Here is a 25184-nt window from a genome sequence, read left to right as displayed (position 1 = left end):
AAGATGGAATTTTAACTCTGTGAGGGTCGATGAAGAAGACTCCCATCTTCATTCTATCTACACTTCCTTTAATTCACATATCTCTTCTTGAATTGTATTTACTGTCCTTTAGGTCACCATCCCTTTGATAAACTGAGACACCTCCCAGACATGCTTCTCTGTGGGTCTGGACCCTTTTAAGGAACTATTGGCTTCCTCGTGGACTGCTCACCATCTTTTTTTTTTCTCAGCATCTTTTTCATTCATGAGATTATGTCTGCAACTAACATCCCTACTTTGATGCCAGGTTTGTTTGAACATGGCGTAGTTAGTACATGTGGTGGCAAAGCCTCTGGAAATTTTTGAAAAGTAGATGGCTATAACTTTCAAATATTTTTTCTTGTCTCAGTGGGTCAATTAAGGTTCTGTATAATGTGTTTATAAGAGGGAAATTCTAATTAAGAAAAAAATCAAAATCAATATAGATTTCTATGCATTGTCACCTCTAGTGTTGAAACACTTGATCTCTAGTCATTTAGGAAGCTTATGGAACTTCTAGATGAAACCTTGAGGGAGGAAGTGGGTCACAGGGAGGTGGTCTGGTTTGGGGGGTTAGCCCCACTGCCTGTCCTGTTGAGTTTCTGTCTCTGGCTGTGATGTGACCATCAGCTTCCTGTTCTTATTACTATGACTTCCTGTCCCCTCCAACTGTAAATCAAATGGACCCCTTCCTTCGTTAAGATGTTGTGTAAGGTATTTTATCTTGAGTATCAAAAAAGTTAATTAGTATAATATATATCATACAAAAGATATATATTAAACGTATATATGCACAACAGAATAGGTAAGAGATATACCATAATAGGAAAATTATATCACGTTCTTTACAAGACTCTCTAAAACAGAGCATAAGACAGAACACTTTCCCTACAAAGCTGTTTTACTGATTCATGTAGGTTTGGATTTTTCAAAGCCTATTTTATTTAGTGTTCTTATATCCTTCAACCTCCCTTCTAGCCCACTGACAAAAGGTAGGTGAGAAAGATGGTTAATAGGACAAGGGGGTTACAGACCTGTTTAGAAGTAGTTCTTTGGGGCGATCCCAATCTTCGTTGTCAGGATACTAGCAGTCCAGTCCAATAGCAACCACCAAACACAAATCAGTGGTTGTGGCACAATCCAGCATAAACAGGTCTCTGCTGAATCAGCCTAAACACCATGAGAAGTTCCTTGACACGCTTCTCTCTACTAAGTGAAGACCAGCGAAGATCAGAGAAGACCAGCAAAGCAGTGCGATGCAAGAGCATCCTCTCATTGTCTGTGGGGTTCTCCTTATATTCTTTCAAAACACCACTCACCTTCTGAAGCTTTCGCTCCAGCAAAACATCACATGCCCTCTTATGTGTCCGTTTCAATAAAACATTCTCTCACAAGACAGCTTCCTGAGAAACATCACATGACACAACCGAGTTACTAAAGAAACCAGAAATTTCCGCTTCAAATTCACACTTCAGTAATGAATTTTTATGTGAATCTCACTTTTGCATATCTGGGAAATTGTTGAGACTATTATTCTATATCTCAAACTTATGTCTCCTATTAGCATACCATGATGAAAACCATTCTGAATTTGGTCTTCAGGAAAAAAAACAAATAAAAATAAAAGTTTTTAAAAGAAAAAAAATACTTTATGTGACATACCACTTTCTAAGCTTTCTAACTAGGCATCTGGGATGCATAGAGTCACATACTACATTGACTCACAAAATAGATTTAAATTCTAGTTGGACTACTGGTTTTCTTTTTTTTTTTTTCTTTTCTTTTTCTTTTTTTCTTTTTCTCAGCTACATTTTTACCTTTTGGGGAGCAAAAGGTAAAACTACTTACCTACTTCAAAACTACTCCAGTTTTGAAGTAGGTAAGGTACAACAACTCAGTTAAATGGACTTAATGTAGCTCTTTTAAATAAAATAATAGGTGAGAACATTTCACCTATTGGAACGAGTGTGTTCAGAAATACAAAGAGAGAAGAATTATTAAAAATGGAGAAAAACCAAGGTGTATATGTTAAATAGGTTCCATTCACTATGAGTCACTATTCTGGTAGTTATCTTGTGAATGTTTTATTCACAAACAGTGTGTAACACAGAATGAAGCAAAGGAGTAATGACAGAATATTCAATATGATCATCTTCAGTGTCTGGACCGCTTGATTTGAGGAAGGCAGACAGATGTTGCAAAGAAAAGGTAAATAAGGAAGTAGCAATATAAATTCATGAAGCTATTTGTCTTAATAATTAATCATCCGTGTTGTTATGCAAATTCAATACAATTCAAATTATAAAATTTAGCTGGTTCTGTGTGTGTGTGTGTGTGTGTGTGTGTGTGTGTGTGTGTGTGTGTCTGTGAGAGAGAGAGAGAGAGAGAGAGAGAGAGAGAGAGAGAGCAGGCAAGTGAATTCTGAACTATAAATGGTGGGTAATGGAACTGCAATAGTCAATAGAATTTCAAAAACAAATCTAGAGTACACTAATTTTAAGGATTCTTTAAACTAAAGAGATACTTCCATGGTTCAGAGCACAGACTGCTTTTGCAGAGGACCTGAGTTTGGTTTCCAGTTGGATGGTTCACAACCACCCCTAATTCCAGCTTCAGGGAATCCAGTGCCCCCTTCCAGCCTCCTCAGGTACTCACTCACCCCACACATAAACTTACCCACACACTGACTGACACTCACATGCAAATAATTTTGTAAGGACTTCCTATACATCTACTGTTATCAAACCTGTATGATAACAGCAAAAGGATAAACAGGTAAATCACTGGGCCAAAGGAGAAAACCAAGGTGTGTGTGTGTGTGTGTGTGTGTGTGTGTGTGTGTGTGTGTGTGTGTGTGTGTGCTAACTGATTCATTTCAAAGGTAAAAGAACACGTGAAGGGGAAAGGGCAGTGCTCTAATCAAATGCTGCTAAAACAGATGGCTACTCGTGTACAAATTCAAATTTCAATTCATGTCTTGCACTCTACACAAGAAAAGTAACTCAAATAAGTCATAGATGTGAAACCTGAAACTGAAAGTTCGAGTAATAAGCAGGAGAGAAAATTCTTGCTCAGATATCTCCACATCTCTGGAAACAAGGGAGATGTGAATCTAGACGTCTAATCCAATAAGTACTAAGTGGTGTTTCTGGGTAGACCCTTCTGTGGGAAGCCGTGTGACCCAAAATGGATCCAAATGTGTTTCTGCCATATCATCCAGCTGCAACAGAACAAAGTCATGTTACATCCTTGCTTTTTTCCATTCCTGCAAATGGCCCCACTGGGTCCGGGTGCTATTTGGAGCCAGCCTATTTTTCAACATTTCATCAAAAGAAAGAACACTTCTGGCCCAGTGATGGAAAAAAATCCACGGTCTTCCACATCCTGTCCACCGCTGATTGGGTAACCAGCTGTCCCTCCATGGCACTCTGCAGCAGCAGGTCTTCTCTTTGTGTGCCCACGTCTCCTTTTTATCTGGCAAGACAGGGCAATTTCTTTGAAATAAGGCCCCTTTCTCTGCAGTGAGTGACCCAGAGTCACTCAAGGCTGTCATTTCCCAGCTATATCATTGACTTCAAATTCAATTTCAAGGTTCATGAAAGCTTTCCCTGTCCACCTTGTGTTGTGTTGCCTTTGTTTCTATGTCCTGCGAGGCAATTACTTTGGAATCCTAGTCTCCATTTTAGCATGCATCTAACTTAGGTAGAGAGAACTGCTGTGAACATGGTTGTGGTGACTGAGGCCTGGCAGTGATCCAGGGCATCGTAGTTGGGGCTTCTGTCACATCTATGGATGCTGTGAATAGCCAGTAATGAGAATAGAGGGAAATGTCATGCTAGAATCTTGCGGTCTACATCAGGCAAATCAGCTAACAATATATAAAGGAGATGCCATTATTCAGAGTATATAGGACCACGAGTGCTTCTCCAACAGTAAACTCGAATAATAAGTAATTATGGGCATATTTTAAAATGCAGATGCATGCTCCTGATTGATGGGTGGGATGGTATTCGCAGTGATGCCATTGAAACGTGCTATTTATGGTTGCCGTCAATTATATTCGAGTTTGTCAGGGAACAGCCTTGTGAAACTTAGCTTTCTCGTTTGTAAAATTTATGTCGAAGGCGTTTTTCAGTTCAGACCCTTTAGACCACCTGCCTGGTGAGTATTCAGAAATCTTTTCCATTCAGTTATCTATGATTTCTTGTCACCTAATCACATAAATTCTGTGCCCCATAATGGGAAATAGATTTTCTCTCTGGTGCCCAGGCTAATTGAGTGGTCATGGCTGTTTGAGTTGAGAAGGATTCTAAGGATGTTTAAAGGAGCCCTGGACACAGGTTGGGGGATCTATAGCAACTATGTTGCAGGTGTGCATTAAGTGTATGGTCTACTTCTTCATCTCCAAATTCCTCTCTCTTGGTCAAGTTTATACTCTTCAAGAAGCATACATGTTTACTAACAACATTTTCTGGACATGAAAAATAATATTAATAGATAAATTATTAAAAGACTTTTCATGAAGTCTACATTCAAATAAGACTCATTTATATCAATGGGGAAACTAGAATGCCATTAACTTTTTCTCCTAATGTGGTCAGTGCTTGCTCTCCTGTCTAAAAACAAGAAACATCTACTTTCCTTTCCTGAAAACATATTTTAAGTCAATACTAAATAAAACTGGGCCTAGGGGAGGGGAGGGTACCAGCCTGTGATCCCAACTACTTAGGAGACGAAGGCAGGAGGGGTGCAAATACAAGGCTGGTCTAGTTAATTTAGCAACACCTTGTTTCAAAACAGAAAGTAAAAGGGGGCATGGAGTTCAGTGTGGAAGGCTTGCCTGGCATGCATGAGACTCTCCGCTCACTTGCAAACAAACAAACAAAGCAAATAACAACAACAACAACAAAAGAGTTCCTGTGTGTAAGCACAAAATAGCAGTTTCAACTAAGAATTCTCTGAGCAGACAAAATATAAACCAAGATTTCTGAGAAAGTTTTACTACCATTGACCTGCATTCATTCTTACAACCTGTGAAGTCACTTGGGGAGACCTCTGCTCATGCCTGCAAGGGTGATGCTGATTATGTTGACTGATATGAGATGTCCCATCTTAGTTGTTGGTGGGACCATTTCTTGGACAGAAGATCCTGGGATGTATAAAATGGAGAAAGCAAACGAAAGTGCTAGCATGCATTCATTGATCTCCACTTCCTGACTGCAGATGCGATGTGACTTGCTAGCACTCTGTACTTGCTACGGTGGACTCTACCGTACTTTATCCCTATCTACTTTATCCCTTTCCATGCTTAATTTCTTAAGTCATTCGAAGCTTAGTTCTCTAAAATTCTGTCTGGCCAGTGATGGCCTCTCTTCAGTGCCTCCCTAGAGTTAGCTTGTCATTTTCTGGTAGGTAGAAACCTGTGGTACATGTACACTCAGTACATGTGTGTGAGATTATAAATGCCCGGTAGGGTGAGAGTAGCTAGCCCTAGATACGCATAGAATGAGTGCTGGGAGATGTCTTAGAGGACTTAACTTTGTCTAGCCTACATCAACAGAAGGAAACTGAGACTCAGAGAATCTCATCTTTAAGCCTTAGTGAAATAAAAAGGAAGTGACATAAAAGACCATCTCAAAAGAAAGGAGATGCAGGGTTCCATGCATCCTGCTGAGTTTTCTACGCTCTCCCTTCTTAATTCAGTTCCTCATTACAACCTAGAGCTGCCTGCCCATTTCTCCTGGTAACGTTTTCATACAGCTGTTAAATATGGGGTGGCTCAAAGAGATTCTCACATGAAAACAGCCCATACCATAGAGAATGTGAGAGAGACCACTGTACACAGATGTCTCTTTGCTTCCCATTCCACTAAAGTCCCTCCCTAAATCTTAGCATCCTTTGTGTCCTAGATTTCTGACGCTTTTGTGGGAAAAGAATCTATTGAAATGTTTTCCTGTGAGGTTGTGGCATTTAGACGACCACCACCTTAACCATCCAATTTAGATAGTGGAAGTGAAAGGTCGTCTTTATTTAAAAATGATTGTTTGACCTGATATTCTAAATCTAACAATCATATGAGGGACTGGATCTGAAAAAAAAAAATCCAGAAGTTCTGGGTAATGGCATTAGTGACTTATTTTTGTTTAAACTCTGAATTTTCCCTAGAGATTCTGCCTTCTGTCGAGATTAAGCTGTTCAGGCCTTAATATTTGCTGTGAAATAAATACCTTTGAACTTACAGATGCCATGGAGACAGGATGCGGGAGCCCATTACTAAGAGAGAAAACAAATTTCATGGGGCTGTTGGCATTTGCTCTGAGGGTCAAGTCTGGACACAGTAGTCATTTTTTGAAGTAGAAACTGAGAGGCTTGTAAAGAAATGCTTGTTTGCCTAAGATATAGCTAATTCTTCTTGGAAGAAATAACAGTTCAAAGTCTGTGTGGTCAAACTAGGTTTTCTGAATTCAAGGTCATTGTTGGGGAATATTCAAGCCTGTCTGGGAGAAGACAGTTAAATAAGGCCAAAGATGAATCCTCTTTCCCCCAAAACCTTGGTACATACCCAGTACTCAACAGAAACTCCCAGAATGAACAAATTTACATCCAACAGAATTGGAATGGGGCAGGTTATTTTCTTAGTAGTGTGATTTCACTTCATTCCACAAGGGGGCACCTGACAGTGTTTGGAGACACTTGTGGTTGTCACAATATGGGATTTGTGCTATTATGGATTAGAGAGTAGAAGCTAGAGGTGCCCCTACATATCCTGTGGTATACAATATGTCACCGCAGCAGGAGACTATGAGATCCAAACTTCCAATGGTGCTAAGGTTGAGAAAGGCCACGTAAGCCATCACAACGAAAGCAGATACCCTTCACTGTGGGAGTTCTTTCTACTTAAAGCTCTTGGACTTAAACATCCCATGGGTTCAGAATGTCTTAAACCCTACCAAATACTGTACAGTTCAGACTCCAGGAAGGCCTGAGGGTGTCTGGTCCAGCCCAGACTGGAACATTTGAAAGTTTACTTCTAGGGATCTCTTCATTTCTCCATATCTGAGGCATGTATGTAATGAGCTTCTTAAATTGCTCAAAATAGAGGGAAGGAAATAGGTTCCACATGCAGATACCTGGGCTCCTAACTAGGCCATGTTTTATATTCACTAAGACTCCTGGAATTGTTTCACTGGGAAATGTTGCATACTGCCAAAGTGTGTGGCTTTGGTTTTTTGTTGCTATTGTTGTGTTCTTCTCAATATGCAGTAATTTTGAGGAGCTGACCACATCTGAGAAAATACTCTACATCCCAATATCCTGAAAATGACTCTATGTTTTAGCAAGCACAGAGTTAAAACAAATGTTTAAAGCCACCACCCAGTCAACATCATGTGACTGTGGTCTGATAGACATGAGAGACTCAAGAAAGAAGGTTCCTGATCAAACGCCTGCCATGCTTTCCTGCACAAAGGGCGTGGCCGACACTGAGAGGAAGGAAGCAGGTGCTGTGATGGAGGGTGGCCAGAGCTATCTTTTTCAGGGTGTGGTGCACAAACTTCCTGATTCATTGAGAACAGAGCTATGTTTATTAGATGCTCCAGGTCTGAAGGGACATCATTCCTCCATATCCTCTTAAAATGTGGTTGCCAAGATGAACATAGAAACCCGACTTCAGAGACAGCCATTTCTCTCAGCTTTGGTTGAAACCGTTTATTATTTTTTTAAGTACTATTGTTTAGTATATAACATCGCTGATTATATCTGATTCCTAATTAACTCAAAAATATGATAAGACTTGTAATTTCTGTGTAATACTTAGATTTGGGGAAAAAATGCCCCTGACTGCTTGTTAACATTATACTCTCTTGGTGGAGATACACACTATCTGTTTTAAACTCTTTCCTGGCTGGGGTGAAATTGGTATTTGATATCTAGTGAAAGTATTTATATCAGAAATGCCTTTTCTCCATTCATTATTGTTAATTTGCTTTATAATTCTTTCATGCTTTCTTGCAGTTGTTAAGATTCATCTACCATCAACACCCCGGGTTATCATCTCTATGGTAACAGCATCCATTTCTTGAGCATCTTCATGGCAAATTGTGTGGCTTATTTTACATAATATTTCCTTAAGTTTCATGATAACTACATGAAATGAGGTTCACAGCCTAGATTTCAAAGAGAAGTGTAAGTCCTTTATTTAAAGTTAGATAACTGTTTTACTGCTGGCTTACAAACATGGAGGCCCTAGGTGATAAATTACAACAACATAGAAGACAAGTGATTAAAGGAACTTAGTGGCTCATTTGAAAGCCTCTTTTGTAAAACACCATGCAGCTATTCAAAACTACATTGCTGATAATTTCAAATGAATCTCCCATTGGTGTGGTAGTAGACACACAAGCTTGAAGGCAATAAAAGATACATAGACATGAATACAGACACACACAAACTCAAGTCAATATTGAGAGAAATAGAGAAACTCATGTAAGATCGGAAGATTGTATTGACATTAATATCCAGTCTTAATAAAGTACTGTAATTGTAAGATGTGTTACCATTGGTGGGTGGGTAAGATGAATTGGTAGAATAAGGAATGCTCTGCAAACCTGGTGCATGACTTGACCTTGATCTCCAGAATCCATGGTGAAAGGAAAGAACCAAGACCGGAAGGTCATCTTATGACTTCCAGTATGGCACATGTGTGCCCACACTCACAGACACCCATGTACACACACTAAGAAAAGCTATTACCATTGTAAGAAGCTGTTAGAAATATACTACAATTTGAATGATAATACTTCCTCCAAAATTAGTGTTCATACCTTGATGGTCTAGGCTGGTTCCAGGTCTCAGCTATTTGAATGGCATTTTACTCAGCTATGACAAATCAAAATTATGTCGTTTGGAAGGAAGTGCATGGAAATTGAGATCATGATTGAAATAAACCAGACCTATGGAGACAAGTATCATACTTTCTATTGTATGAAGAATTTGATTTAAATATGAATAGAAAAATGTGTATGTATGCACACACCTGTATATGTGTATATATTCATATACAATGAAAACAGAAAGGATACTATGAGGGAAGGATAATACCTAAAGAGAAGAGGAAGAGGATGATGCTAGAAGAAAAGAGAGAAAAAATACAACTCTCCTCATTGAGAATCTAGATTTAAATATGTCTATGTACATATGCTATGAACGCAGAAAGGGGGTTATTTGAGGTGAGGACAGAAATGGAATGATGTGGGAAGAACAGTAAGACATTTAGTACATCAAGGTACGATACTATTTATGTATCATACTGAAACCCATTATCCTGTAGGCTAAGTAAAAATATTAGCAACATCAACAACAACAACATGTCAAACCTAATTCCCAGTGTCTTGCCTTTTGGCAAGTGATTAAGCTGTGTCTTTACTGTAAACTCCAAGGAAATGATGTTTTCCATACACAAATAAGGCATTTGTAGATGTGAAATCACATAGAATGTGGCAATATGCACAGAACCATATAAGTTCAGCCAGATAAAATTCCATCGTAGAAAAGGGGGACTATAAGATAATAGTTTTTCTTGTGTGTTGATATATGCAGTAAACATGAAATGTCAATATCAGTGCCTATAAATAAATGTTTATTTGAAAAAAAGGATGTATCTTTATTCACATAAATGGAATGTAGGACTCTCTTGCTTTTTCCTCCCTTCCTCCACTTGAGGATGCAGGACTCATCCACTTCAGAGGATGCAGCAATGAGTAAAAGGTTAGACTGTGTCCTTCTTGGATAGCACTCCTGACAGCATACCCAGTAGCAAGAGCTATGAGAAATAACTCTATCGTGTATAAGCTAACCACTGTTAAGTCTTGGATATGATGCGTTCCTTAATAGGGCTCATGCATTGAAAAGTTGGTTGCTTGTTTGAGATGTTTGAGAGTTTCCAGACACTCCTAGCAGAGATGTTCAGGCAGAAATAAATTATGTATTCATAGGATCACGCTATATCAGTGGTTCTCAACCTGTGGGTCGCGACCATCAGAGAACATATATTACCGATGATCTTAGGAACTGAGACAATTCTCAGTAGCAAAATTACCATTATGAAATAGTAATGAAAATAGATTTATGGTTGCGGGTTCCTCAGACCATCGGAAGTATGTGTTTCCCTGAAAGTTGCCACCCCAGGTTGAGAACCGCTGCTCTATGTGGTTATCTATAAGGATATCACGGTGCCTGTTTGTATTGGGCAGGATTCTCTAGAAAAGCAGAACAAGTAGAAAATACTTACTAAATCTGGAGAAGACAGCAGATGACACTCCTGGACTGCTAGAATCTCAGGAGGTGAACTGGGGTTCTGGGAAAGCAATCATCCTTCACCGTGGCTGATGGTGGAAAACAGTAGTCAGTGAGACAGAGAAAAGGCAGACACGGAGCAAGGAAGAAAGAGAGGAGAAAAGGAAGAAAACTTCAGAAAACACAGCAAGGTAATCTAGAGTCTGTTCTGAGGGCTCCACCCCCATTTGGGGATGCTCTCCTCAGACAATGGCCTGAGTGCCTCTGACTCAGAAGAGCCATTGCTGAGACAATGAGAAAAATGCATAAGATTCTTGCAGTTTCCGATCATTTTAAGGAGGAGACTGAGCCAGCAGAGGAAGAAGCCCTGCTGGGTAAACCTTTTCTCAACCAGAGCCTTGGCAAGAAGCCACTTTCAAGAGATTCCCATTGATCTGATGCTCAAAAATCTCCCAGCCCCCTCTTCCCATATATACACAAAATGGCTAGGGAGACAGAGCAGGTATCACAGCGTTTTAGTCTGAGATCTGACCTAAAACAATATGTGTGGATAGAGGAGTAAAACTTTGAATCAGAGCTGTGCAGTGTCCCATAAGGTGAAACTCTGTTCTATGCTCTAGACTGGTATGGATCACAGAAATAGAGAGACAGAGACAGAAACAAAGATATACAGAAAGAGAGAGAGAGAGACAGAGGGGAGAGAGAGACAGAGAGAGAGACAGAGAGAGACAGAGTCAGAGACAGAGGGGAGAGAGAGAACCCTATATCATGCCCACACAAGGACCCGTATAAAGCCCAGCTCTACACTAACACCCAACAACTCATGCAGGAGACTATACCAAGGTGAACTTGGCCTACAGGCTCTACCTCCCTAACTGACCACATGAAGGCAAAATCAGTACTAGTAGCCATGCTCGCCCATGCTAGGAACTGCACCCATACTCTGTTCTTGTGAGAGGCTGCCTGTACCCCACCCTGGGGAAAGACTGGACAGAGAGGAAGGCCTTTTAAGGCACTGCACCTGCCCTGTGTTCTTTTCTTTGCTCGAATGCTTCCTTTAATACCTAATTATAACAACAACAAAAAGATAGGAAATGAATATTTACCTCTCCACAATAACTTTGAATATTAATGGTCTCAATTTTCTTATCAAGAGACACAGACTGGATTTTAAAGCAGGACTCATGTACTTGTTGCCTGAAAAAAGAAAAAATGCACTTTTGTAGCAAAGAAAATTACAGCCTTTGGCTGGAGAGATGGCTCAGCAGTTAAAAGCACTAACTGCTCTTTCCACAGGTCCTGAGTTCAATTCCCAGCAACTACATGGTGACTCACAACCATCTGTAATAAAATCTGATGCCCTCTTCCTGTGTATCTACAGTGTACTCACATAAAAAATACATACATACATACATACATACATACATACATACATACACACATACATACATACATAAATCATATATACATAAATCTTTAAAAATATTACAGACTTAGAGTGAACCAGAGCAAGGATTCCAGGCAGCCAGGTGTGATGGGCCAGGTCTTCAATCTCAGCACTGGGAGCCAGAGGCAGGTGGATCTCTATGAGTCTGAGGACAGCCTAGCCTACATAGTTTCAAGCCAGCCAAGGCTACATAGTAAGACCCCATTTCAAACAAAACAAAACAAAATAAAACAAAACAAAACACCAAAAAAGAAAATTCAAGGCAAATGAAACTAGGAATCACATGGGTTTGGCCTTACTAAAATCTGATAAATTTGATTTTCAGACAAATTTAGATAAGACAAAGGGAGTCACTTCCCACTGATTAATGGGATAATTCATCAAGGGAGTGTTAAACAACCCTGAATATTTAGGCAGTGGTGAAACACCAAACAAGCACTCCTGTATGGAAAGTCACAGAGTGACCTCAAGGCAGTGAGAGTGGGTGATGTCGATCCTCACAGTCACAATACAGTTCACCCAGACAGAGAAACAGAGTTAAGTGGCATTCTGCATCAAATGGACTAAATCCTGAGAATATTCCACCCAAGGACTAAAGGGTACATATTTTTCTCAGAAACCCAGACATTATTCTCTAAAATGGACCTCTGGGGGACACAAAAAAACCATCTCAACAAATACCGAAAAGAAAGAATTTTCCTATCCTATCCAATCACAATGTTGGTAAGTCAGTAAATCAACATAGAGAGGAAGTGTGGAACATAATCAAGTTTGTGAGACTGAACGACACACCATGGAATAAATTCTGCTTTAAACGAGCAAGTTGCCCTTTGTTTTACTCTTCTGTCTTCTGTCTTACACCTCATGAGGGTAAAGCATTTACACCTTCAAGGGATGTGGTGGTCAAAGTATCACCATTTAGGAATCAGAGACTATAAGAGTTTACTAGCCAGTAAATTTGATACCTTAATCTTCCTAGCTTCCACAACAGTGAGAGTAAACCTCTGTTGTTCTGTCTATAGTATTCCATTATAGTAGCATAAATTCACTAAAATACACTGCTAGAAACTAAAAACATGGCTAGAGAATCCATGCTTCTATAGAAAGCAATCAGACGATTGGAATTTTCTTCTCTTTTGCTTCTTTGCTCTATTCTGAATCCTCATGAATTCTTTCCATTCCTGCCATAGATATTCTTTGGAAAACATAAGTATGGGAGATGAAGAGCTAGCTCAGTCCTTAAGAGCACTTGATACTCTTTTAGGGGGACACAAGTTCAATTCCTAGTATCCATGTTTAGAGGCTTGCAACCAGCTCCAGGGAATCTGATGCCCTCTTCTGGCCTCTTCAGACACACACGGACACACACATATGAGACACACACATATATAGATACATAGATACATACATGGCACACACATACACATATACATATATAGGTGCATAGACATACATATGACATACACACATGGCATAGATACACACGGACACACAAATAAAAAAATATAATAAATCTAAAAGAAAAGAAAATATGATCATGCCTGTAATAAGTCACATCCTTACAGTGGTCCAAATCTCATCAATTAGCTTGAACCTACCCAAAGTCTACAGCGAACATCATTCTTGTTGATCCATTGTTGTTTCAAGGACCCTTTAGTTCTAGGTATTGTACTTACTCAGGTACATAGGGATCTAGACTCATGTGGTCTCCACTGCTTAGATAACCCAGCCCTCAGCAGATGCTGTCAGTCAGGAGCCCTAGGCTTCCTCGTACCTATTCTAGGTCAAGTGCCCTAATATTCATAAGCAGTCTTTCAAATATTCACTTCATTTCACAATTCACTGTGGCAGTTATTTTTATTTGATGCCATCTAGGTTTTTCCGTGTCCATGAAAGAAGCAATTCTATCATGGACATCCTCAAACACACATAAAGCAGGAAGAGAAGAGTTCCCATTCCTTTCCTCAGGCTTTGGAGATTAGCAGCAGCATGTGGTCATTTTATCAAGTCTCACACCCTTCTCAGTATCACATTCTGTCCTTAGACACCTTGCTCTATATCCCTCAAAGATAAGAACTTATTCTAAAAACAAAATCAACAGAACACCTTCGTATCACCATGCTTCTAAAGCCTAATGAGTGTCTTCACACTGTCAAATTTCTGTCAGGGTTGAAATCCTATATAATACTTGAACTTGCATGTGATTTAGCTACCTACTGAGAAAAGGGACAAAACCCAGAAAGTCCCTGATTAGCACTGACAGTGGATTTCTGCTCAATAAATACTACTGAGCTGAAGTAAACATGGGAAGGAACACAAGTTATTCCAAGGGGACAGGCTTCAGAAGAACAAATACAGTTAAAAAGCTGCTCCTTCCTCATTTCAGAGGAGCTGAGGCTCCTCTTCAGTGGCATTCTGGTCCCAGAACTAGGTTGTCCAATGGGGACAAGTTGAAGAACCAGGCAAGGTTGTTAAAAGTCTTCCCTTGACGCCTTAGCCTATTCTTGAGATGAAAGTTGACCATGCACTTCTTGTTACTAGGTGTTTATTACCCATCATTGCCTACTTTTCCTTCCCATAGAGCAATGAACAGCAACAAGTAGCATAACCCAGGTAGAGCTAGACACAAACTTGAGCCACCAAAAAGAGGGAGCCTCCGTAGAAGAACTGTCTCTACCAGATCAGGCTTTGGGCACGATTTTATCAGATTGTTTTTATTAAGTATTCATGTGGAAGGACCCAGCCCATTGTGGGTGGTGCTACCTCTGGACAGATGTTCCTGGATTATATAATAAAACAATCTGAGAAGGTCATGGGAAGCAAGCCAGTAACCTGCCCTCAGGATCTCTATTTCAGAACCTATAAGGCAAATAAATCGTTTTCTTCCCCAACTTGCATTTGGTGGTAGTGTTTATTAGAGAGATACACAGCAGGCATTCATCATAGAGATCGACAGCAAACTGGAACAGATTTAGAATAAAGAGTATAGGGTGTTGTTGTAACAGACTTGACCATTAGTGAGAGGGCAATAGAGGATTTTTGGACTTTCAGATGTAAAAATCATTGAGTATTCAAGAGCTGTTTTGGAATTTGGAAGACGATGGTGGAAAATGCAGACAATGGCAACCTGGCTTGAAGTTTCAGGGGGGAACAAAGACTCTATCAGACCACTCGTGAAATATTTTGATTAAGAATACATAGAATTAGGGCAGGAGAGATGGCTCAGCAGTTAAGAGCACTGACCGTTCTTCCAGAGGTCCTGAGTTCAATTTCCAGCAACCACATGGTGGCTTCACAACCATCTGTAATGGGATCTGACCTAAGACTGCACATCAGGCAGGCAGCTGAACTTGATAAAGTGTTGGGGTGAGGCCAGGAAAAGTCACGGGTAACGTTGCAGCCTCTGTTGCAGTAGAGACTCCAGGATGGAAGGTCCCATGGAGAGAAGCAGAGGCTTGGCACCATGTGGCAGGGTTGGAGTCCCTGAGAAGGCCAGGAAAAGTTGTTGGTGACAGTGGATCCTAAGATGCAGTGGAGACCCTGGCATAGAAGAGCTGCCAGGACTGTGGAAGCTAAACCTATGGCATGAGCTCTGCACATTTTGGTGGCAGAGCTGGAGAATTTGACTGTCCAGGCCCTTTGGGTCCAGAAGGTGGTAAGTGAGTCCCAGATGTCAGATCCTATTGACACTATTGGAATTTGCTTTTGCTTTGATCTGATTATCACTGTGTCCTTGGTCTTCCCTCCTGGGGGCGGGGTGGGGGAAGGGGAGAAAGTGTTTAACTTTATTTTTATTTTAGAGGAGCCCACAGTGAGAAGGCAAGATATTTTTTAAAAATTGTTGGACTTTTAAAGTGTTTGAATTTTTTAAAGACTGTGGGACTTTTCACAAAAGAACTCAAATGCTATGTACTCACTGATAAGTGGATATTAGCCCAGAAACTTAGAGTACGCGAGATATAAGATACAATTTGCAAAACACATGAAACTGAAGAAAAACGAAGACCAAAGTGTGGACACTTTGCCCCTTCTTAGAATTGGAAACAATCACCCATGGAAGGAGTTACAGAGACAAAGTTTGGAGCTGAGACAAAAGGGTGGATCATCTAGAGACTGCCATATCCAGGGATCCATCCCATAATCAGCCTCCAAACGATGACACCATTGCATACACTAGCAAGCATTTGCTGAAAGGACCCTGATATAGCTGTCTCTTGTGAGACTATGCCGGGGCCTAGCAAACACAGAAGTGGATGCTCACAGTCAGCTATTGGATGGATCACAGGGCCCCCAATGGAGGAGCTAGAGAAAGTACCCAAGGAGCTAAAGAGATCTGCAACCCTGTAGGTGCAACAACATTATGAACTAACCAGTACCCCCTGGAGCTCCTGTCTCTAGCTGCATATGTATCGAAAGACAGCCTAGTTGGCCATCACTGGAAAGAGAGGCCCATTGGACACGCAAACTTTATATGCCCCAGTACAGGGCAACGCCAGGGCCAAAAAAATGGGAATGGGTGGGTAGGGAAGTGGGGGGAGGGTATGGGGGACTTTTGGGATAGCATTGGAAGTGTAATTGAGGAAAATACATAATAAAAAAATATTTTTAAAAAAGTTAGACTGTGTTTGATCTTAATAGCAAAAGACTTAAGGCGCAAACAAGAAGGAAAAAGTTATAGCTGAATAGTGATCCATTTGTGCACCAAGCAGACCAGGGGTCAATTGTGTTGACTACTTTTGTCAATTTGATACCAAACCAAAGTCACCTGGTAAGAGGGAATCTCAGCTGAAGAATTTCCTCCAGCAGATTAGCCCTTTGGGCAAGTTTGCAAGTATTTTCTTGATTAATGATTGATGTGCCCCACTCTTGGCTATGCTATGCCCTTCCTTACCCACAGTCAGAGCCCCTTCTTACCCACAGTTGGACCTGCATGGTCTAAGAAATCATGCTGAATTAGCCATAGGGATCAGGGCTATTAACACTGCTCTTCCACGGTCTCTGCTGCAGCTCCTACCTTGGCTTTCCTTGATGATCTGTAACCTGTAAGCCAAATAAATCTTTCCCTCCACAAGTAGCTATAAGTCGTAGTGTTTGACACAGCAATGGACAGGAAATTAAAACAATTGCAAGGGCTGGTGGCTTGTATATGACCTATCTCTCTGTATACAGACACTTATATTTGGCCTGCACATATTAACTATCTCAAGCCTTATCTATTCTCTCCATGAGTGTGGAAAAAAAGTTTTTATTCACTGTAAAATAGTGACAGGGGTGATAGTTATTGCTGCAGATGCTTCTGCTTCTGCTTCCCCTTCCTCCCCTTCCTCCCCTTCCTCCCCTTCCTCCCCTTCCTCCCCTTTCCTTTTCCCTTCCCCTTCCTCCCCTTTCCTTTCCCCTTCTTCCCCTTCCCCTTCTCCCCTTTCCCCTTCCCCTTTTTCTCCTTCTCCTTCTTCTCCTTTTCCTTCTTCTCCTTCTCCTTTTCCTTCCTCTCCTTCCTCCTCTTTCTTCCTCTTCCCCTTCCTCCTCCTCCTCCTCCTCCTCCTCCTCCTCCTCCTCCTCCTCCTCCTCCTCCTCCTCTTCTTCTTCTTCTTCTTCTTCTTCTTCTTCTTCTTCTTCTTCTTCTTCTTCTTCTTCTTCTTCTTCTTCTTCTTCTTCTTCTCCTTCCTCTTCCTCTTCTCCCCTTAGACTTTTATATAACCCATCTTGGCCTAGAACCTTTATGTTGCCAAAAACAGTCTGGCATTGCTGCCTTTATGTCTTGAGGGTTGTCATTACACACTTATGGCATCCTAACAGGCTATGGGGTGATCAAACCCAAGTCCATTGCCAGTGAAGCAAGTGTCCTATCAATTGAGTTACATCCCTGGTGTTTCTACTCCTTTATGTTTTGATTCTTTAAACAGATAGTTTGAGGTCTGTAAGATGGCTCAATGGGTGAAGGTACTTGTTGCCAAGACAACCTGAGTTCCATTCTCTGTATACACATGGTAGAAGAAATACCAGTTCCTTTAAGTTGTCCTCTGATCTCTATATGTGTACTGTGTCACAAATTGACACACAAAATAAATGTTTAAAACTGTAAAGGAATTAAGTATACAGTTTACTTACATTTCATCACAAAGATAATACTTACCTGTAATTGCAGTTCTCTTTTCCATAAGTGTTTTTTCTCATTATTACAAACACTTGTATACTTTATGCTTTATTCCATAATATTTTAAGAAACAGCATTTTCAAACTTACATAAATGTTGATCTCAGTTCTGAACTGTTGTAAATAGAGCTTTGACAAAAGACTTTCTACAGAGAGATTTTTGTGCCTGGAGAACAATGTTTTAGGGCCAATTCCCCAAGGTACAATGACGGAGTCAGATATGAATAATTTTAAAGCTTATGTATGCACATTACCCAATTGCTTCAGAAGCATTATTGTTCATGTATAAAATTAATTTGCCTGTAAATTAAATTTAATTCCAAAGTACTTTTTATTGTTTTTCTATTCCATAAATTTTATAAGGTCATTACAAAAAAGTTAGACAATATAGACAATCTACTATGAATGAAATGAAGATTATAGATGACTTCACTATGTGGAGTGAACCAAGCCACACCTCATTGCAAAGACTTCCAGAGATGTTGCTATGGATGTAGACAATAGTTTATGTGTGTGTGTGTGTGTGTGTGTGTGTGTGTGTGTGTATGTGTGTATTATACACATATGCATGTATAAGAAACTCTGCAAGGTCTCACAGAAATGTCTTAGATTGCTACCAAGGATGAAGGTTTAGTTCCTGGATGCATATGGACATCAAGTAATACCAGCTCCATAACCTCTAGACCTAAGGGTTTTCAAGGCAGTTTTATAAAGCCAAATGCAGAAGACTAAAGCCCACTCTCTTCTGTACATGCATTTCAAGTTCATCAAATGCGTTAAGCACCTTTATTTCTCAAAAGAGACACTCAGTTGGGTTTGCTTGCTATGCCCCATCTGGTATAGTTCTAGACTGCTGCTGGATAGAGCATCAAAAACCTCTAGGGCTCTTGACCTCTCTTGTATTCTGCTTATCCAGATATGTGCCATCTATTTCTATATCCATAATTTATTGTATGCTTTTCACAAAAAGCCTCTGTCCAGAAAATGGTATTCTACTAATTCCTACCAAGTTGTTTATGATGAAAAAAAAAAAGAATTCAGGACACTTTAATGTGTTTGTTTGTTTGTTTGTTTGTTTTCATAGAAAACCTTTCTATATCAAATTCTGGGAGTTTGGATTATTTTTTTCACAGTCTGTGAGACTTCATAAGGGCACTTGCATGCTCAGTTAAAGGGAAAGAAACGTATTTGTGTCATGTGCTGTAGATTGTGTGTGTGTATCTGTGTGCCTGTGTCTGCCTCTCTCTCTCTCTCTCTCTCTCTCTCTCTCTCTCTCTCTCTCTCTCTCTCTCTGTGTGTGTGTGTGTGTGTGTGTGTTTGTGTGTGTGTATGTAATAGTTTTATAAAATCAGAGTTCACTTGTATATAGGAATGTGTTGGTTCTACATTCAGAGGCAACATCTATGCAAAATATGTTTGTCTAATGAATGATTGGGCTTGTTTTATTTCTGTAGACTTTTGCCTTTAAAATTTTCACATTCCAAATTCATCAGAATATTTTTATTTGAGTATTCTTACTTCACTGTAGCACTTGTTTATTCAGCACCTTCATATCTTTATATATATATATATATATATATATATATATATATATATATACACACACACACACACACACACACACAAATCTCTCAACTTCTAAATGAAAAAAAAATAAAGCATTGTTTATCTTACATGGGAAAGCCCCCTCCCCTCTACCTCAAACTTGAACAGATATTTTCTTGTCTTCTCTTGTGATGTTTTCATTTTGGCTGGGTTTTCAATCCTTCCGTAGGTTATTTTGAATGTGTTGGGAGGCAGAGCTCTTTATGAGTTTTTCTCCTAGGTGGCTAGTCAGTTATCCTGATGTAGTATTGACTAATCCATCATTCTCTCATTGGCCTGTAGATAATGTATGTTTCCTTATAAGTATTTTCTGTTCTGACTATTTCAATGATTGCTAACAATATCTAGATTCCAAAGTGTGTGTGTGTGTGTGTGTGTGTGTGTGTGTGTGTGCGTGCGCGCGTACATGTGACATGTGGGGCAAGCACATGTGTATGTGGAGAGGGAAGGTCATTTGGATATGAACTTTCATTACAGGCTCATGTTTTGAATGTTTGGTTCTGGCACTATTTCTGGGAACATAGAAATGTGGGCTAGTATCTGAAGAAAGCTACTAAAGTCAGGGCATAAGTCTACAAAAATGACATTAAGTTTGTTTTGTGTTGAATAACTACTCCTAGACATGGGATATACCACAAAGTGTGATTAATATAACCAATGAGATTCCATTGGAGAAAACTAATTTTTCTTCCTTAAATTGGATATTTTATTTATTTGTGTTTCAAATATAGTCCTCTTTCCTAGTTTCTCCTCTGCAAAACCTCTATTCTGTCTCTCCTTACCCCTCTTCTATGAGGGTGCTCCCCCACCCACCCACCCACTCCGGCCTCACTGCCTTAGCATTCCTCTACACTGGGATATCAAGCCTTCACAGGACCAAGGGCCTCCCCTCCCATTGATGCCAGATAAGGCCCCTTCAGCTCCTCCAGTCCTTCCCCTAACTCCTCCATTGGGGTTGACTGCGAGCATCTACATCTGTATTGGTCAGGATCTGGCAGAGCCTTTCAGGAGGCAGCTGTATCAGGCTCCTGCCAGCAAGCACTTCTTGGCATCAGCTATAGTGTCTGAGTTTGGTGTCTGCACATAGTTTGGATCCCCTGGTGGGACGGTCTCTGGATACTCTTTGATTCTCTGGATACTCAGTCTCTGCTCCACTCTTTGCTCCTGTATTTCCTTTAGGAAGGAGCAATACTGGGTTAAAATTTTGGAGATAGGTGTGTAGTCCCATCCCTCAACCGGGGGCCATTCCTAACCTCTGGATATGGTCTTGACAGATTCTCCCTCCCTTTTGTCGGGTATTTCAGCTCAGCTCAGCTCTGTGGGGTCCTGGGAGGCTCTTGCTTTCCTGGCATCTGGGACTTTCTGGTTGCTACCCCCAGTTCCCCATTCTCCATTGCTACACACTTCTGTTCAATTTCCTGACCCTCTGTACATCTCTTTCATCTCCTCCTATATCTGCTTCTTCCCCTTTTGTTCCTCTCCCCCTATTCTGTTCCTCCCAAGTCCCTCCCATACTCTTCTTCCCTTAATTATTTTGTTGCCCCTTCTAAGTAGGACTGAAGCATCCATTATTTGGTCTTCCTTCCTCCTGGATTTCATGTGGTCTGTGAATTGTATTGTGGGTATTCCATGTTCTTTGCCTAATATCCACTTATCAGTGAGTACATACTATGTGTGTTCTTTTGTGACTGAGTTACCTCATTCAGGATGATATTTTCTAGATCCATCTTTTGCCTGCATTGTTTTTAATAGCTGAGTAGTACTCCGTTGTGTAAATGTACCACATTTTCTGTATCCATTCCTCTGTTGAGGGACATCAGGGTTGTTTCCAGCTTCTGGCTATTATAAACATGGCTGCTATGAACATAGTGGAACATGTGTATTTATTATATGTTGGATCATCTTCTGGGTATGTGCCCAGGAATGGTATACCTGGGTCCTCAGGTAGTATTATGTTCAGAGAAACTTCCAGACTGATTTCCAGAGTGGTTGTACCAGCCTGCAATCCCACAAACAATGGAGGAATGTTCCTCTTTCTCCATATCCTCACCAGCATCTGAGTTTTTGATCTTATCCAATCCGACTGGTGTGAAGTGGAATCTCAGGGTTGTTTTGATTTGCATTTCCCTGATGACTAAGGATGTTGAACATTTCATTAGGCATTTCTTGGCCATTCGAGTTTCCTCAGTTGAGAATTCTCTGTTTTGCTGTGTTCGCTAATTTTTTTTAAAGAATTACTTATTTATTTTATATATATATATATATATATATATATATATATATATATATATATATGAGTAAATTGTCACTGTCTTCAGACACACCAGCAGAAGGCATCATACCCCATTACAGATGGTTGTGAACCACCATGTGGTTGCTAAGAATTGAACTAAGGACCTCTGGAAGAGCAGTCAGTCTCTTAACCTTTGAGCCATCTCTCCAGCCCCTGTTCCCCATTTTTAGTAGGGTTATTTTGTTCTCTGGAGTCCAACTTCTTGAGTTCTTTGTATATATTGGATATTAGCCCTCTGTCACATGTAGGATTGGTAAAGATCTTTTTCCAATCTGTTGGTTGCCATTTTGCCCTATTGACAGTGTCCTTTGCCTTGCAGAAGATTTGCAATTTTATGTGGTCCCAATTGTCAATTCTTGATCTTAGAGCATAAGCCATTGGTGTTCTGTTCAGGAACATTTCCCCTGTGCCCATGTGTTCGTGGATTTTCCCCACTTTCTCTTCTATAAGATTCAGTATATCTGGTTTTATATGGAGGTCTTTGATCCACTTGGACTTGACCTTTGTACAGGGAGATAAGAATGGATCAATTTGCATTCCTCTACATATTGACAAACTGTTGAACCAGCACCGTTTGTTGAAAATGCTGTCTTTTTTCCACTGGAGGGTTTTAGCTTCTTTGTAAACGATCAAGTGACCATAGATGTGTAGATTCATTTCTGGGTCTTCAATTCTATTCCATTGATCTACCTGCCTGTCATTGTACCAATACCATGAAGTTTTTCTCACAATTTCTCTGTAGTACAGCTTGAGGTCAAGGACACTGATTCCCCGAGATGTTCTTTTATTGTTGAGAATAGATTTTGCTATTCTGGGTTTTTGTTATTCCAAATGAGTTTGAGAATTGCTCTTTCTAACTCTATGAAGAATTCAGGTGGAATTTTGTTGAGGATTGCAATGAGTCTATAGACTGGTTTCAGCAAGGTGGCCATTTTTACTATATTAGTCCTGCTAATCCTTGAGCATATGAGATCTACCCATCTTCTGAGGTCTTCTTCGATTTCTTTCTTCAGAGACTTGAAGTTCTTGTCATGCAGATCTTTCACTTGTTTGGTTAGAGTCACACCAAGATATTTTATATTGTTTGTGACTATTGTGAAGGGTGTCCTTTCCCTAATTTCTTTCTCAGCCTGTTTATCCTTTGAGTAGAGGACAGCTACTGATTTTAGTTAATCTTATATCCAGACACTTTGCTGAAGTTGTTTATCAGTATTAGGAATTCTCTAGTGGAATTTTGGGGGTCACGTATACGATCATATCATCTGCAAATAGTGATATTTTGTCTTCTTCCTTTCCAATTTGAATCCCTTTGACCTCCTTTTGTTGTCTAATTGCTCTAGTTAGAACTTTAAGTACTATATTGAATAATAGGGAGAGAGTGAGCAGCCTTGTCTAGTCCCTAATTTTAGTGGGATTGCTTCAAGTTTCTCTCCATTCAGTTTGATGTTGTCTACTGGTATGCTACGTTTAGGTTTCAGCCTTGAATTCCTGATCTTTCCAGAACTTTTAACATGAAGGGATGCTGGATTTTGTCAAATGCTTTTTCAACATCTAATGAAATGATCATGTAGGGTTTTTTTTCCTTTGAGTTTGTTTATGTAATGGATTGTGTTGATGGATTTCTGTACATTGAACCATCCTTGCATCCCTGGGATGAAGCCTACTTGATCGTGGTGAATGATTGTTTTGATGTTCTTAGATTCTGTTTGTGAGAATTTTATTGAGTATTTTTGCATCAATATTCATAAGGGTAATTGGGCTGAAGTTGTTTTTCTTTGTTGGGTCTTTGTGTGATTTTGGTATCAGCATAACTGCAGTTTCATAGAAAGAACTGGGTAGTGTTCCTTCTGTTTCTATTTTGTGGAATAGTTTGAAGAGTATTGGGTCTGTATAAGATCTGCCCAGGATCTTCTTGCTTTAATAGTCTCTATTGAGAAGTCTAGTGTAATTCTGATAGGTCTGCCTTTATATGTTACTTGACCTTTTTCCCTTACTGCTTTTAATATTCTATCTTTGTTTAGTGCATTTGATGTTTGGATTATTATATGATGGGATGAATCTCTTTTCTGGTCCATTCTATTTGGAGTTCTGTAGGCATCTTGTATGTTTATAGGCATTTCTTTCTTTACGTTAGGGAAGTTTTCTTCTATTTTGTTGAAGATATTTACTGGCCCTTTAAGTTGGGAATCTTCTCTCTCTTCTATACCTATTATCCTTAGGATTGGTCTTCTCAGTGTGTTCTGGATTTCCTGGATGTTTTGGGTTAGGAGCTTTTTGCATTTTGCATTTTTTTGTTTTGTTTTTGTTTTCTGAGACAGGGTTTCTCTGTATAGACCTGACTGTCCTGGAACTCACTTTGTAGACCAGGCTGGCCTGGAACTCAGAAATCTGCCTGCCTCTGCCTTTCAAGTGCTGGGATTAAAGGTACACCACCATGCCCAGCTTGCATTTTCTTTGACTGTTGTGTCAATGTTTTCTATGGTGTCTTTTGCACCTGAGATTCTCTCTTCTGTCTCTTGTATTCTGTTGGTGATGCTTGCTTCTATGATTCCTGATCTCTTTCCTAGGTTTTCTATCTCCAGGGTTGTCTCCCTTTGTGATTTCTTTAGTTTCTATTTCCATTAGATCCTGAATGGTTTTGTTCAATTCCTTCATCTGTTTGATTGTTTTCCTTTAATTCTTAAGGGATTTTTGTGTTTTCTCTATTGGGGTTTCTACTGTTTACCTGTGTTCTCCTGTATTTCTTTTAAAGAATATTTTTTAGAATTATTTATTTATTTTTATGTATATATGAGTACACTGTAGCTGTCTTCAGACATACCAGAAGAGCATCAGATCACATTACAGATGGTTGAGAGTCACCATGTGGTTGCTGGGAATTGAACTCAGGACCTCTAGAAGCTCAGTCTGTGCTCTTAACCACTGAGCCATCTCTCCAGCCCTCTCCTGTATTTCTTTAAGGGAATACAGTCCCTTCTTAAAGTCCTCTATCATTATCATGAGGTGTGATTTTAAATCATAGTCTTGCTTCTCCAGTGTGTTGGGATATCCAGGGCTTGCTGTGGTGAGAAAACTGGGTTCTGATGATGCCAAGTAACCTTGGTTTCTGCTGCTTATGTTCTTGCCCTTGCCTCAAGCTATCTGGTTATCTCTGGTGTTAGTTGGTCTTGCTGTGGCTTGTCCCTCCTATAAGCCTGTGTGTCAGCACTCCTGGGAGAGCAGCTCTCTCCTGGTGGAATTTGGGTATGGAGAGCTGTGGCACAAGGTCAGCTCCAGGTCACAGACAGAAACTGGAAGGATCCTGTCCCCTGTTGTTCCTTGGTTCCTGTGTCCTGATGGCTCTTGGAAGGTCCCTCTTGGGCCAGGAATTTGTGC

General features: G+C 40.1%; 1 long non-coding RNA gene across 2 annotated transcripts in view; it reads right to left on the bottom strand.

Annotated features, from left to right (window-relative positions):
* The window catches only part of Gm32793, an 80193-nt gene that overhangs the window by 6068 nt on the left and 48941 nt on the right, over positions 1-25184 (bottom strand). The window contains exons 3-5 of one of the 2 annotated variants that reach the window (XR_865558.1): positions 11418-11508; positions 10307-10400; positions 1053-1421 (exon numbers count right to left, since the gene is read on the bottom strand). This is a non-coding gene — a long non-coding RNA (predicted gene, 32793). The remainder of the gene's footprint in view (positions 1-1052; positions 1422-10306; positions 10401-11417; positions 11509-25184) is intronic. The other variant, XR_003947884.1, reaches the window with a different exon arrangement.

This window comes from Mus musculus, chromosome 1 (assembly GCF_000001635.26).
Source record: "Mus musculus strain C57BL/6J chromosome 1, GRCm38.p6 C57BL/6J".
In the NCBI taxonomy this organism is placed as follows: Eukaryota; Metazoa; Chordata; class Mammalia; order Rodentia; family Muridae; genus Mus; species Mus musculus.
Note: the sequence above shows the minus strand (reverse complement) of the source record. Positions and strands in the feature narration are given on the sequence as shown.